This window comes from Mastigoproctus giganteus, chromosome 6 (assembly GCF_048544385.1).
Source record: "Mastigoproctus giganteus isolate SK-2022 chromosome 6, ASM4854438v1, whole genome shotgun sequence".
Classification (NCBI taxonomy): Eukaryota; Metazoa; Arthropoda; class Arachnida; order Uropygi; family Thelyphonidae; genus Mastigoproctus; species Mastigoproctus giganteus.
The window spans coordinates 20,881,482-20,895,736 of NC_143580.1; the positions used below are offsets into that span (position 1 = coordinate 20,881,482).

Below are 14,255 nucleotides of genomic sequence, written 5' to 3' on the forward strand. Positions count from 1 at the left end.
ACAACTTCCCTGATTCAACCATTGGATCAGGGAGTAATAGCATCATTTAAAGCTTATTATCTGCGTCGAACATTAAGCAGTTTAACTGAACTAGAGGTTAAAGAGGAAATGACAGTTAAAACTTTTTGGAAAAACTACACCATTAAAAATGCAATTGAAAACATTGATAGTTCTTGGAAAGAAGTCACTAAGAAATGCTTAAATGGAGTTTGGCGCAAAATATGGCCAAAAGTTGTACTAGAAGAAGAAAATAACATCCAAGAAATTAGAAATGAAGGTATCCAGATGGCTCAATCAATAGGTTTCGAAAATGTCGATGAAGAGGATGTTAGAAATTTATTGAATGCAGAAGATGATGGTTTTTCAGTGGAAGATTTAGAAAACCTTGTTAGCAATAAGACGAAGTTAAAGAAGTTCCTGCCGAAAAAGTGTTAACAACCAAAGATTTAAAAAGGTGCTTAAATGACATTGAAAACGTTTTAAATTTTTTTAGTGAAAATGATCCTGATTTAGGAAGAAGTATTATTGTTAAGCGATCAGTGTTAAATGCAATAACTCCATATAGGCAATTGTTAAATGAAAGAGAAAAAGAGCATAAACAATCAACTTTAGACTCGTATTTTAAAATGTGATTTCACTTTGTAAGTAAGTTGACTGTTTATTTAATAAAACTTTTCTTTGTCCGAAAAAAAAGCTTTTCATTTTCTTTAAGTAGGAACGTATCCCTATTCTGGCCATAGTATTTTTACCTCTGAAAACGAAGTTTCACTTAACGAAGTAATTTCGTGGAACGCATCCTATTCGTTATTCGAGGTATGCCTGTATTTGGATTTCAGGAAAGCTTTTGACACTGTTCGCATGGAAGACTATTGTACAAATTGGAGCAGAATGGTATTAAGGGTAAGTTGCTACAATGGATAAAAGGATGGTTAAGTGCAAGAAGACAGAGGGTGGTAATCAATGGGTGCTGCTCTTCTTGGACTAATGTTATTAGTGGAGTCCCCCAGGGTTCGGTGTTGAGTCCACTGTTGTTTTGTATATTTATCAATGATATTTATGAAGGTATATCAGGCTTAGTGTCGAAGTTTGCAGATGATACAAAGGTTGCCAGGGTTGTTAATGACAGTAATGGCAGTGTGCTACTGCAACAGGATCTAGATAATTTGGGCAGATGGGCTAAGAAGTGGCAACTGAAGTTTAACCTTAACAAATGCAAAGTACTGTATATGGGTAGAAGTAACCCCAGAGAAACGTACCAACTGTGTGGTACTACACTTAAGGTGGTAGAAAATGAAAAAGACCTGGGAGTAATTGTGCAGGCAGATATGAAGTTTTCTGAGCAATGCAGACAGGCTGCCAGGGCAGGTCATGGGGTTTTGTCAATGATATATAGGAATTTTGCTAGCAGGGAAAAGGAGGTGATTATCCCTCTGTATAAGGCAATGGTCAGGCCACGCCTTGAGTACTGCGTACAGGTCTGGAGGCCTCATTTTAGGAAGGATGTAGATTTACTTGAGCATGTACAGAGAAGGGCAACAAGATTGGTGAGGGGAATGAAGGGATCCTCTTACCAAGAGAGACTTAAGTTCTGCAAATTGCAGTGGCTGGAGACTAGGCACCTGTGCGGTGATCTGATTGAGGTGTATAAGGCCTTGAATGGGTTCAGCACACTGAATTCTGATGGGATCCTTCCACTTGTTCAGATTACGAACCTAAGGGGGCATAAATTCAAATTAAGAAAGGACAGATGTAGAATAGATGTGCGGAAATTTGCCTTTAGCCAGCGGGTGGTTAATTGCTGGAAGAAACTTCCATCTGTCGTTGTAGAAGTTGATAGGTTGAATAAATTTAAGGAGGAACTGGACAGGCATTTGGAGGGAATGGTGTGATTTTTTATTTTTTTTGGGTTAATGCTGCATAAGCTCATTTGCTTTCTTGCATCACATGCCACTACTACTACTACTACATAGACAGTACATAGTGAAATGCAAGCATATGGCATCGAAATGAAAATAAGAAACAATTTAATATTAAATGTAATATTTATTAGAAATTTCAAACAAATCTTTCAAACCAGCGCCTTTGCTAGCTAAAAAACGTATCCCGCCAGTGCTATCACCAGTTTCGCTAAAGTGTTGATAAAGGAGTTTTGCCTTTTCACGAATGATGAGTGAACTTAACGGAATTTTATTATGAGTTCGGTCTTCTATCCACAGATTTAAAGCCTTTTCCATTTTTTCTTATTTAACATCACGAGTTACAAAGCAAATTTTTGAAGATATTAGCGTGTTTTCAAGGACACTACGGCGGATTTTTTCTTCCGATTTTTTGATTGATCGTACCGTTGACTCATTGATTTTATAATGTTTTGCCACTGAGGAGACCACTTTCACCATTAGAAATTTTGTCTAATAACTCAATTTTATTCGCTAATGTCATCACCTTCTTTGATCTTTTCACATTTCCCTTGTTATTCATAGCCATATTTTTGTACGGGTTAGAAAGAACTTGTCCACAATAAAGTCACTTTCTTCCGTTAACACACTCGAAAAAGTCTGTTTTACACTGCAAAACGGTGGATTTATCACTTTTTAAGCATATAAATTGATAAATTTATTCAATTTATAAGCATATAAATTAAAAGCAAACGACAAAACCTTCCATGACAAGCGCATAACACATACTGAACAAGGATTAGCGAGAAACATCCACACCACTGAGCACTGTTTTGACCGGGAAAGATAATTTTAGCCATGCCCATGTTTCTTTATGGCGGAAAATGTTCACGGCACTTTAAAATTCACATTTTTATATTAAATCAGCGAATACAGATACCGCAAATAGCGGGGGTTTACTGTCGGATTAAAAAAAAAAAAAAAAATCACTACATGCATCTCTGGTATACTTCAATAAGGTGAAGAATTTTAGACATTTTTCAGGAAAAAGTATGTTTTGTGGTCCAGAAAATACCATATCTTATTTTACAAAAGCAAAGCTGATTAACTCTGAGACTACTGCAGAAAAAGGAATGCCAAATATACCATGAAATAAACATAGCATATTAAGGCTACAATTAGGAAAGGTAATTCAGCTCCCCGAATCCCAAGAAACCTTAACAATTAAAATAAAAATAATCCTCATCAGCGCAAATGCATGACTTCCGACCCAAGGAGGCACCCCCCCAAGAAAGAGTGCCACCTCCACAATAAATGAAATTAAATAAAAGATTTTATTCATTTATTGTGGAAGAGACATTCTTCCTTTAGCAGGTATGAGGGCTTATTTTAATGATTTTATTCATATTTTGATTGTTAGGGTTTTTTGGTATTCAAGTAGAATTGCACCTTGCCAAGCATAACTTTAATAGTAGCATTAATATGCTGCATTAGTTTTATGGTATATTAGTGTCCATTTCCTGCAATTGTCTCAGACACATTTTATTATTTTTTATTATTACGTACATGGTGCAAGGAAGCCTGAAGCTTATGCTGCACCAGCCAAAAAAAAAAAAATCTCGAGTTACCCTGAGAGAGAGAGAGAGAGAGAGAAGTAGAAGAATGATCAGGACCCTGGGTGTGCCAAGCCCATACTCATCAGATGTGAGTCCCTGGGGATGTAACCATACTTGTCTTTATAGTAAAGTTAATTAACTCTAGTTTTGTATTATGCAAATATTATAAAAAATTGGAAATTACAATAAACTAAGCTATTCTTCTGACACTTGATTCTCAGACTAGCTATCGCACAAGTGACTAAAGTGGTCTCCTGGTTGAATTCAGCCCTCAAGGTCATTGCATGCAGCATAGTACAAAATTTCTGCTCAATGCTGTTGTGCTTTTCTGAATAAATTTTAATTTATTTCTCATGTATTTATTTAAAATAGTAATTTAAAAGCTTTATCAAGAGTAAGAGTAATTAAAAAAATAATTTGCTAAAGAACCAGTTAATAAAAAAGATACTGGTTACTTTTCTGGATAAAATTTTTTTGTCTCTGGCAGTCTTGTACATAAATACTAATGAAAAAAAAAAATTTATTCAGTGAAGTTAGCTTGTCAAAAAAGACAGCTGCATGTGAAGTGGAAGGCATTGGCAGCCATCTTCAAAAGCAACTTCAAGGTCAGATGGGGAAGCTAGTCCTACTCTGTAATAATAAGTGCAAGTACTGATATTGGAAGCACTGCTCACATTTTTATTTTTACTCAAGGGGTGGCAAAATATTTTGAAATTTGGAGAACTTACTGCATGCATGAGCGTAAAGACAGGGTGAACGTATGTCTAGACAAGTTAGACAATTCTGTAGTGTTCCTAATTTTGCAGGGTCCATGACAACTTCAATTCTAAGTTCTGTTGCATTAAAATGATATAATGACTAACGTGTTTTTGACTAACACAGAACCATTTTTAAATAAATATATAAATAATATCAAATTATTGTTTCAAACATTATTATTTGAAGAATTTCCTCAGTGTTCCTTCCATAAGATATATGGATATTTGTTTAGGACTTATGTATGGATATGTTGTTTGTGGCCCATACATAAATATTTTCTCTAGAGAGCACAAATTTAACTTGGGAAAGACAATATCTTTGATGCTTTCGAGAGAAGCAACCAGAAACAGTCTTGTTTAGGTGGTCTCATGATAGATACTATATCATCTATGATGCAAGAAAAATTAAGTGAATGTTATTGAAGATGGAGGGTATGGGAATTATAAATTACCTGCATAATTTATCAAAGAGCCCTCATTGTGAATGTCCTCAAGATGGAGCACATTGTGGATGTTGTAATTAAATGTGTAAACTTTCAACTCACAAAAGGCCTTAATCCCAACCAATTTAAGGCATTCTTGAAAGAATCTGAAGCAGAGTTTCTCAGCAGTTCAATGATCAAGCAGAAACCCAAACTAAAGCACTTCTTTGTTCTGAGGCACCATCTTTAAGAAGCAGGAAACAAGATTTCCTGCATAAACTGAAATCTAGTTTCTTAAATGATATCACTGTCTCCTCAGTGAACAAAATTTGAAGTTGCAAGGTCATTTAATTATATACTCTTATGAGAGAAAACTCAAGCTACTGTAAAAGGAGAGTGCAAAAGTCTTACATTACAAATAATGCCAAAGGAAATTCTATCAAGGTCTTTCATCAACACAAATTGATGGGTCTGCATGCCTAGCAATTTGTCGTCATTCTCATCAAATGACTTTACTATTCTGATGCACATGTAAAAACTGAGACTTAGACTGACGGGATTACTGTAGGATAATTGTAGCTGCTGTAAAGCAATACCTTTGTTCAGTTTTTCATACTGCAATAATTTTTCAGCACAAGGTGCCCAAGTTATAATTTAGAAAAAGTCAACTGCATAAGTCTTACTGAAAAGAAATTAGCCTATACTTCTTGATTTTTTTAATTCTTGTCACTATTATGATGCTCGACATTCTAAAGTCAGGGATAGAGAATGAAGTGAAAATTAATCAGAAGAAAAGGGACACAAGAAAAAAAGTAGTAATTTGATACTTTTTACATTGGAAGATGATGTTGTTTGTTTGTAGGCTTTACGGCGCAAGAGCAACTGGAAGATGAAACTAATATATGCAGAGGTATAAAACAATGCTTATACTAACTTGCATTTACTCTTGTTGGAAATAAAGTAATTTAGTTTATAATTATTGGGCAAACAGAAGTCTGAATTCAGGTAAATTTTTATGCAGCCTATTAGTTATTACGTTATCTATTTAGCGACCTTTTTATCCAAAACTTTGGGCACCCCACACCTAAGGTTTGCGTAGTGACTCAAACTAAGTTTTATGGATAGATATCCCCTCTTGATTATGAGAAAAAAATCAGAGCAAGAAAATCACTAGAAGGAAACCACAAGACTTGTGGTGAACTCAGAAACTAACCACAAATATGCCTTAGAAAGTTTCTATTGTAGCAATCGCAAGAAAAGTTTCATTATTAGCGGATAAGCAGATATATTCCTAACTCAGCCACTCACAAAGTTTAAGTTAGAATAATCTATATGCTAAATGCTTATGGTAGAGTCTTTCACTAAGTTATTTTTATTATTATTTTTTTATTTTCTAAGGAAATAGCAATTGCAGACCTTATCAAAAGTTTCAAAACTTTTAATAAGGTCTGCAAAAAATGCAGGCATGGTACCTTTACTAGCACAGGCATGTGATAGTGGGGAAGGAGACAGTATGTTGTAAAACTCCCACTACCAGCAGATAAATGTACACAAAACACATGTTCTGGAGTATTTTGATTCTATTACACACAAGAGGAGAAAAAAAAAAAAAAAAAAAAGCTAATAGTCTTAAATTTGTATATTAATTTTATCTTTCAAAAAAAGAAAGGAAATCAAGCATGGAAATACAAGCAGCAAAGGAAAAGGAACAAAGCTAAGCTGGCCATGATGGATACAGATATTATCTTTTTTGAACAAAGTGGCAATTTTGTAGAGGGTTATGCTTTGTAATGTTAGTAGCTTGGGTCTGAACTGTAGTACTGTATCATCTGAAGCTCACATTAACTTTTGTTATTTGACATGCATTCAATGCAAACCACGAAAAAGAGAAAACAGGTCCTTTCACAGTGTTCATACTTGAGATTTATCCATCTGATATACACAATATGTATGATGATTCATCATGCCAGGCATGATGAATCATCGAGCTATCGATCAAATAAACTGTGAGATTTCTATAAACACCTAATGCCAATAATGTTGATAACAAAATAAGAGTAATACAAACCAACTAAGGTAGACTGCAGCCTCCAAACTGAAATAAAAATAAAAATGCAAATGATAAATTTTTTTTTTAAATTAGACAACGTTTTCTAATGTATTGTTATTGAGAGTAATTCCTTAAATGTCGATCTCCAGGTAATTCTCCAGTGAGGCAAAGACAACTTAGTTGATTTCAATTTTTCTAAAACTGAGTCTTGTCTTATATCTTGCAAAAAGGATTCTTCTGCTCCTATGCTTATAAAATCTCTTTAATAATTTGTCTAATGCTGCTTTAAATTTGCTCAAACTATCTACTTGCTCAACATCACATGGAAGTTTATCCAACAATGAATTACTCTCTGGCTGAAAGAAAATTTTAGCAAGAATTTTGTCCTGTAGTCATCATTATTTCAATTTAAATTTATGTCTCCTTCTGCATGTTGTCTAAGAAATAGCAAGGATACCATCAGCATTTAGTTTACTCAATGCATTTAAAGATTTAAATACTTTAATCAGGTCTCCTTGCAGGTGCCGGTTTTCCAAGCACTGCAATTTGCAGAAATGTAGTCTTTCGTGGTAGGAATACTCTTTTGTGTCACTGACTAATCTTGTTGCTCTTCTCTGCATTCATTCCAAGAGATCCATATTCTTTTTCAAGTGAGGCTTCCAGACCTATATGCAGTACTCAAGATATAATCTAACTACTGTTTTATACAATGGGACAATAGTCTTGTCCCTTCTGACAAAATTCCTGTATGTCATTGACAAAACCCCATATGCTGTCCTAGTAGCCTGTCTGCACTGCTCAGAGAACTTCATGTCAGATTGCAGATGACTCCTCTTCCATTCTCCATCACCTTGAGTGTGGTATCCCAATTGGTAAGTTATTCTAGGATTACTTCTATCCATACGACGTACCTCGCATTTATCAATGTTAAATTTCAACTGCCACTTCCTCTCATCTGCAAACTTAGAAAATAAGCTTGATATGCCTTCTTTCATTATCCTTAATAAATATTGAAAAGAATATTTATTTATTATTATTTAGTCCTAGACATTTGTCCAAATCCACGTAATATCACTGACTTTATTATACATAAACAAGCCTGGGGGGGGGAATAGTGTTAGGTTTGTGTAATGTGTAAGTGTGAGTTTATGTTATACACAGGACATCCAGCCACCAGGGAGCAGTCATCACCTAGGATAACTGCTACCTGATGCCCGTCCTTATGAATGTGGAGCTGAGCCTGGGTCTACTATACTGTCTGTGCTGACCGCACAAAATTCCTGCACCCTGTAGAAGTGCCAGACCAGAGGGTGCCAGCAATCCTGCCCCCAAGTTGCCCAGGCCTGGAAGCCAGCATAAAAAATAAAATAAAATAAATAATAAAAAAAATATAAAAAAATATATAAATAAAATAAATAATAATAATAAAATAATAAAAAAAAAATAATAAAAATCTTCTCCCCGCACAGGCATTCAGGAATCAAAGCCTACTACTCCTGTGTGCAGAGGAAAAAATAAAGTAAAATAAAATAATAATAAAAAATAATAATTAAAAAAAAAGAAAGAAAAAAAAAGAAAAGGACACTATCCTGGTCCACAATCCTGCACTTAGTTACTTACATAGTGCCAACAAACACAAAAAAAAAAAAATAAATAATAATAATAATAAAAAATAAATAAAAAAATCAAAGACCAGGGTGGTTAAAAAAAAAAATATCCTCTATTCCCTACCCAAATCTCACCCTGGCAATTTATCCCAGCACTAGGTTAATTTCCAGTGCCAGCAACAACAAGCAAACAAACAAACAAACAAAAAAAAAACATGACAAGAATAGGAGGAGAGAGAGAGAGAGAAAAAAAAAAAAAATAGTAAGGAGCCTGAGCATTGAACCCTGAGGGATACCACTAATAACGTTCAAGCAGAGCAGAGCAGTGCCCAGTAATAACAACACACTGTTTTCTGCCACTCAACCATTCCTCTACCAAAAGTAGTAACTTGCCCCTAATGCCAAACTGCTATAATTTGTACAACAGTCTTTCGCACATCCAATTTTTCTCTGTTACTGCATCAGAGTAGCTAACCAGACTGGTAACAATAATTTGGCTTATAATTCAATACAAAATGTGATGAAATATGAAAAAAAGTAGTGGAGAGATATTGAATGTTGTGAGAGCTCAGAGGCTGTGAAACAAGCAACATTAACAATAGTCTTATGATTGTTGGTCCTATCAAGAAGGGTGCATCATGTTAACTCCTGATATAAGGATATACAAACTGAGAACTCCACTTGATATACCACACTATCCTTAGGCATAATTTTTCTCACATGATATATATGAAAATACAGAAAACAACTTCCTTAATTTTACTATAAGATGGAATATGACAGTTAATTCAGTATTTCAAAAAAATGGCATTAAATTTTACAAATGATAAGCAAAACATACTTTTTCCTAAGAGGTCTTTTAATATTCACTGAATCATGCTGAGTGAAGTAATTTACCTACTACACTGGTGTGCAAAATTTAAGGACCAGTCAGGTTTTCACCTGTAGCTTCTCATAGGAGTGGTCTGGATATGGGAAAAGCATACCAAAGGTACCTCGTGAGGTACAGAAATGATGAAGGAAACAAACAACAGAAACAAAACAGTACAGAGGGACTTTATTTAAAAATGGCAAAGTAGCACTGGCTGCCATGATACAGATGCATCACTGCCAAAGACAGAACAAAGGGAAGAGGTGGTCCTCAGTAGAGATATGGCCATCCCTAATGTCGATGCAGGCTTTGCACCGCCTGTCCATACTTAAAACAATGTTGTTGATAAGTTCTTGCGGTAATGTCGTCCATACCTCTGTCAGCGCCATCTTCAGCTGTTGAACATTTTCTGGTGGGTGTGGACATGCTGCTAGGTGTCCCCCCAGAGTGCCTATATGTGTTCGATTGGATTTAGATCGGTTGAATGGGCAGGCCAATCCATATGAACAATGTCCTCACTTTCCAAAAGCATATCAACAGCTGCAGTGTGATGGGGTGTGGCGTTATCATCCATAAATACGAATTTGGGACCAATGGCACCTCGGAACAGATGCACATAGGAAAGGATTACCTCAGTACAGTAGCGTGCAATGGTTACAGTACTGCCTTCCAGTATCTGGAGTTGTGTACATCCATCCAAGATAATGCCTCCCCAGACAAGAACACCTCGACTGCCATATAAATCCCTTTCAGTGATGTTTTCGGTGATACTGTGTGCCAACCTCTTGCCAGATTAGCTGACGTCCAGAATCGCTGCTGAGACTGAATCTACTTTCATCAGTAAAGAGTACCTTAAGTACAGATTTTGTGGTTGTAACCTTTAGAAATAGTGTTGGTGCTTAAGTGTAGACTTAACTTTAGAAATAGTGTTGGTGCTTAAGTGATGACTTATTGATGACTGTTTATTGGAAAAACTTTTGAGCCTAGATTTGATGACATATACCAAGTAATTTCAAGGCAGGAATCCAAAGAGTATATCGAACCATTGATGTTAATTATGAGGGCATCACTGGACTCAGGAGAGATTCCTTTGGATTGAAGAAGTTCCAATGTATCGACAATACATAAAGGCAGTTTTAAGAGTGAAGTCTGTAAATACAGAACAGTTATTCTGACTCCAGTGGTGGTTGGTTTGGTTTGGTTGGTTGGTTTTTAGGAGCATTAGCAACTAAGGCCATATTGCTCCGGGATATGCGGTGGTCATTCCTTGACCTTTCCGCATCCTCCGTATTTGGTGGTGACGGGCTCGAACCCCGGTCTAATCAAGAAACGTGTGCTACGCACTGCTGCTCCTTCCCACCTGGCTACGGAGGCGCCTCCAGTGGTGGTAAAGAAAATCTTAGAGGCAATGATGAAGAGTGCAATCCAGGGACATTTAGATAGAAATGGCATTCTGAAGGACACACAACATAATTTTGTTAATGGAAAATCATGTTTAAATAACTAGTAAGCTATTTTGATAGTTACTCATGAGCTGAATGGAGGAAATAATTCTGACATAGTTTATTTAGATTTTGGAAAGGCATAAGACTCACAGAGAGGTTACTATAAGCTGTAACATGTTGGAATTACTGGAAATATTCTAAAATTTACTGCAGGGTGGCTGCTGGGCAGAAGGCTGTGATTAATGGACATTCTTCAGATTGGTATATATGTCAGAAGTAGGATCTCCCAAGGATCATTCTTGGATCACTGTTAATTCCGAGTTTCATAAACAATATCAACAAAGGGATAAAGGGCATGATGTCAAAATTTGCAGATGATGTAAAGATTGGGAGAGTTGTTAATGATCAGTTCCAAGCAGTGCTCTTTCAGGATGATCTGAATGGTCAGAAAAGTGGCAGCTGTATTTTAATGCAGCAAAATGCATGGTCTTAAACTTGGAGAATAGCAACCCCAAAATAAGTTATACACTTGGTGGAGATGAATTAAAAAAACAGTAGAGGAAGAAAGGGGTCTGGGAGTTACGATATAGGCAGATATGAAGTTTTCGGAGCAGTGTAAACAGGCAGCCAGAAAAGTCCATGGTGTCCTATTGATGATATATCAAACAATACCCTGTAGAGATAGGGAGGTTATAATCCCACTGTATAAGGCAATTGTAAGACTGCATTTGGAATACGGTGTCCAAGTTTAGAGACCTTATCCGAAAAAAGACACTAAGCTTCACAAAAGGATCCAAAGATGGCAACTAGCATGGTGAGATGGTGAGATTGGCAAAAGGATGACTGATTATGCAAGCTACTGAGGCTGACAACCAGGCACCTTAGAGGGGGTACCTGATTGAAGTTTATAAGGCTCTAAGATGTGTTATCAAAATGAATGATGGTATAACTTCTACCATTGAAAAGGCTTCCAGAACTAGTGGCCATAAATTCAAATTACAGGGAAAGAGGTTTAGACTAGATTGTAGGAAGTTTTCTTTTCCGGCGAGTTGTTGTTTACTGGAACAAGTTGCCTCCACATGTATTTGAGGCTGACAGTTTGAAGAAATTCAAAGGCCGACTGGACAGTTACCTAAGTGAGGAAGGAAGGAAGAGTATAATCTATATTTTCTTATCTCCATTTTCTTTCTTTCTTTTCTTTTTTTTTGACTGCACCAGGCAAAAAAAAAAAAAAAAAGCCAGTGATTTCTATGCACCATATGGCTAATACTAATACCACATCTGGAGCATGTGGAATATTGAGATTCAAATAAAGGGAGAACATATACAATGAGAAGAGCTGTTCAGTGTCTGCTAATTTTAACTGCTCAATCTGATCATAAAAATGAGTTATTTTTAATGCATATTCAGAAGTAGGGTAATATGGGATAATAATGTGATATACAAAAGCTGCAAAAAAGAAGTGCTAGTGCTGAATTTTGATAAGCTACAATTCTTATTGGATAATTTCCTTTGTCCAAATAAAAACAGTATATCATATATATATATATATATATATATATATATGGGCTTTTACATCCTTAAGTTTTATCATAGTGATGAAATTTGATATAGGTAGCATAGTTAGAATGTCATCATACATATTAACCAACGTTTTGACAGGAGCACTGGAAGTTTTAGTGTAGGTACAGGCATCACATATTACCATATCTGATTTTTCAGAATAAACTTTAGAATCAAATTGTATCATAATAGACCTGATCAGTCATAAGATCAGTGCTTTAACAGTGTTTCCATGTTAAAAGAAAAAGTACCATAGAATAAATCATGGTAGTTTTTCTTTATTGAATAACTGTATATCAATGAAAACCTTGATCGTAAAGTTCTTGTTCGATCAGGAATGTACTGGTCTCACTTGAATTGCATTTCCAAATTGTTGAGCATTTATCTTTTTTGTTTACATTTAAGACAAGGGAAAAAACACAATCCATTGAAATAAAATAATCTATTTTACTAAGTAACATTGATTTTATGTATTTTGTCTCAATATCTTAAATGTAAACAATGTAATATTTGCATTTTAACTAGCACCTTTTAAGTAATTTAATACAAAATGTCTAATATGAAACCTGACACTGACCCTAAGGCATTTCTACTTATGTTAATGTTTTCCTACTTTAACCTGCTAATAACTTTAGACAGCCCACTCTATTTTCTATAACAGTATTGCATAATCTATAGTCTTTCATTTCTTAAAGACTTTCAATAGCAATTACTTTTTATATGCCCAGTATCAGAAATTGAAGAACACTTGTATCATCATCCATGTGGCAACCAAAAGTCATTTCACATTAGACACAAATTTTTAAATTGTGGTGACACCTTGATCAGGACTGGCACTGGGGGTGAGAAAGTGAGGCACTTGCCACAGGCACCATGCCGTTAATAAAATATTTTATATTTAACATTCAATATCAAATTTCTGCTTTCTCTCTACCCCCTGTTTGCACAGGTAGTAACAGTGGTATCATTACCATCCTCCCACCACAGGGTGGAAAGTTTGGTTTTTATGAGTATTAGCAACTAAGGCCATATTGCTCCGGGATATGCGGTGGTCATTCCCTGACCTATCCGCATCCTTCGTATTTGGTGGTGACGGGCTCTAACCCCGGTCTAATCAAGAAGCGTGTGCTACGCACTGCTGCTCCTTCCCACCTGGCTACGGAGGCGCCCACACACACACAGGGTGGAAAAGGCCCAGGTTCAAATCCCATCGATGATACAAGGAACTTTTATGGAACTTTTTCACTCTGTAGCTGAGTTAGTCGGTCTCAGGCGTAGATAGCAAAGTTTTCCCACAAGAAACTGCAGTTTTTCGTCCAGCAAAACAGGCAAATCGATCAGAGAACACATGCAATTTACAGACACACATGGATATATGAAATAACTTTCCAGATGACCCTAATGTAATAGTTTGGTTTTCTCTCTACCTGTTTTACAGCTCAAAATTTTGAAATATGTCTAAATTTAGGAATTATTAATAAACTATTTTGTTAAGTACTTTCTTTTAATGGAACTGCAGAGTGCAGAATGCTTTTCTGTGGAGCTGCGTGTAAATTTTCATTGGAATTTTTTAAGTCATTAGTAATTTTTTCTGGGTTAACCCCGCAAACTGAAATGCTAGATGCACTACTGATCTATATGCGTGTTAAGATATGATATGAATTAGGTGCCATTACAAGGTTTTGCCTCAAACACTAGCACCATTCCTGACCTTGATCATTACTAAATGGTCATTAATAAAAACAGGTACTGCTTTGCATTTGCAAGCAATAGTAAAATGTACAATGGGATTCTCCATTCTCATTTTGAGGGTACTGTCTCAATACTTTTGATATTATAGCATATTACGCAATAGAACCTACTAATGTGTCTAGTTTGCACTGGATTCTAATATACATACCAACAATCCTAGTCACGATTTTGAAAGATGCCACCTTATTATTTATTATTTTTTCCCGAGGATTAATCATACATTAAAGCTTGCATGAAATGCCTATCAACAAGTGAAAATTGTTTCTTTTCAGTGAA

At 35.7% G+C, this 14,255-nt stretch overlaps 1 protein-coding gene across 5 annotated transcripts in view; it reads right to left on the minus strand.

Moving 5' to 3' along the window:
- Positions 1 to 14,255, minus strand: part of LOC150084061 (protein deacetylase HDAC6-like) — a 463,437-nt gene that overhangs the window by 32,471 nt on the left and 416,711 nt on the right. The gene's annotated exons all lie outside the window — the stretch shown is intronic.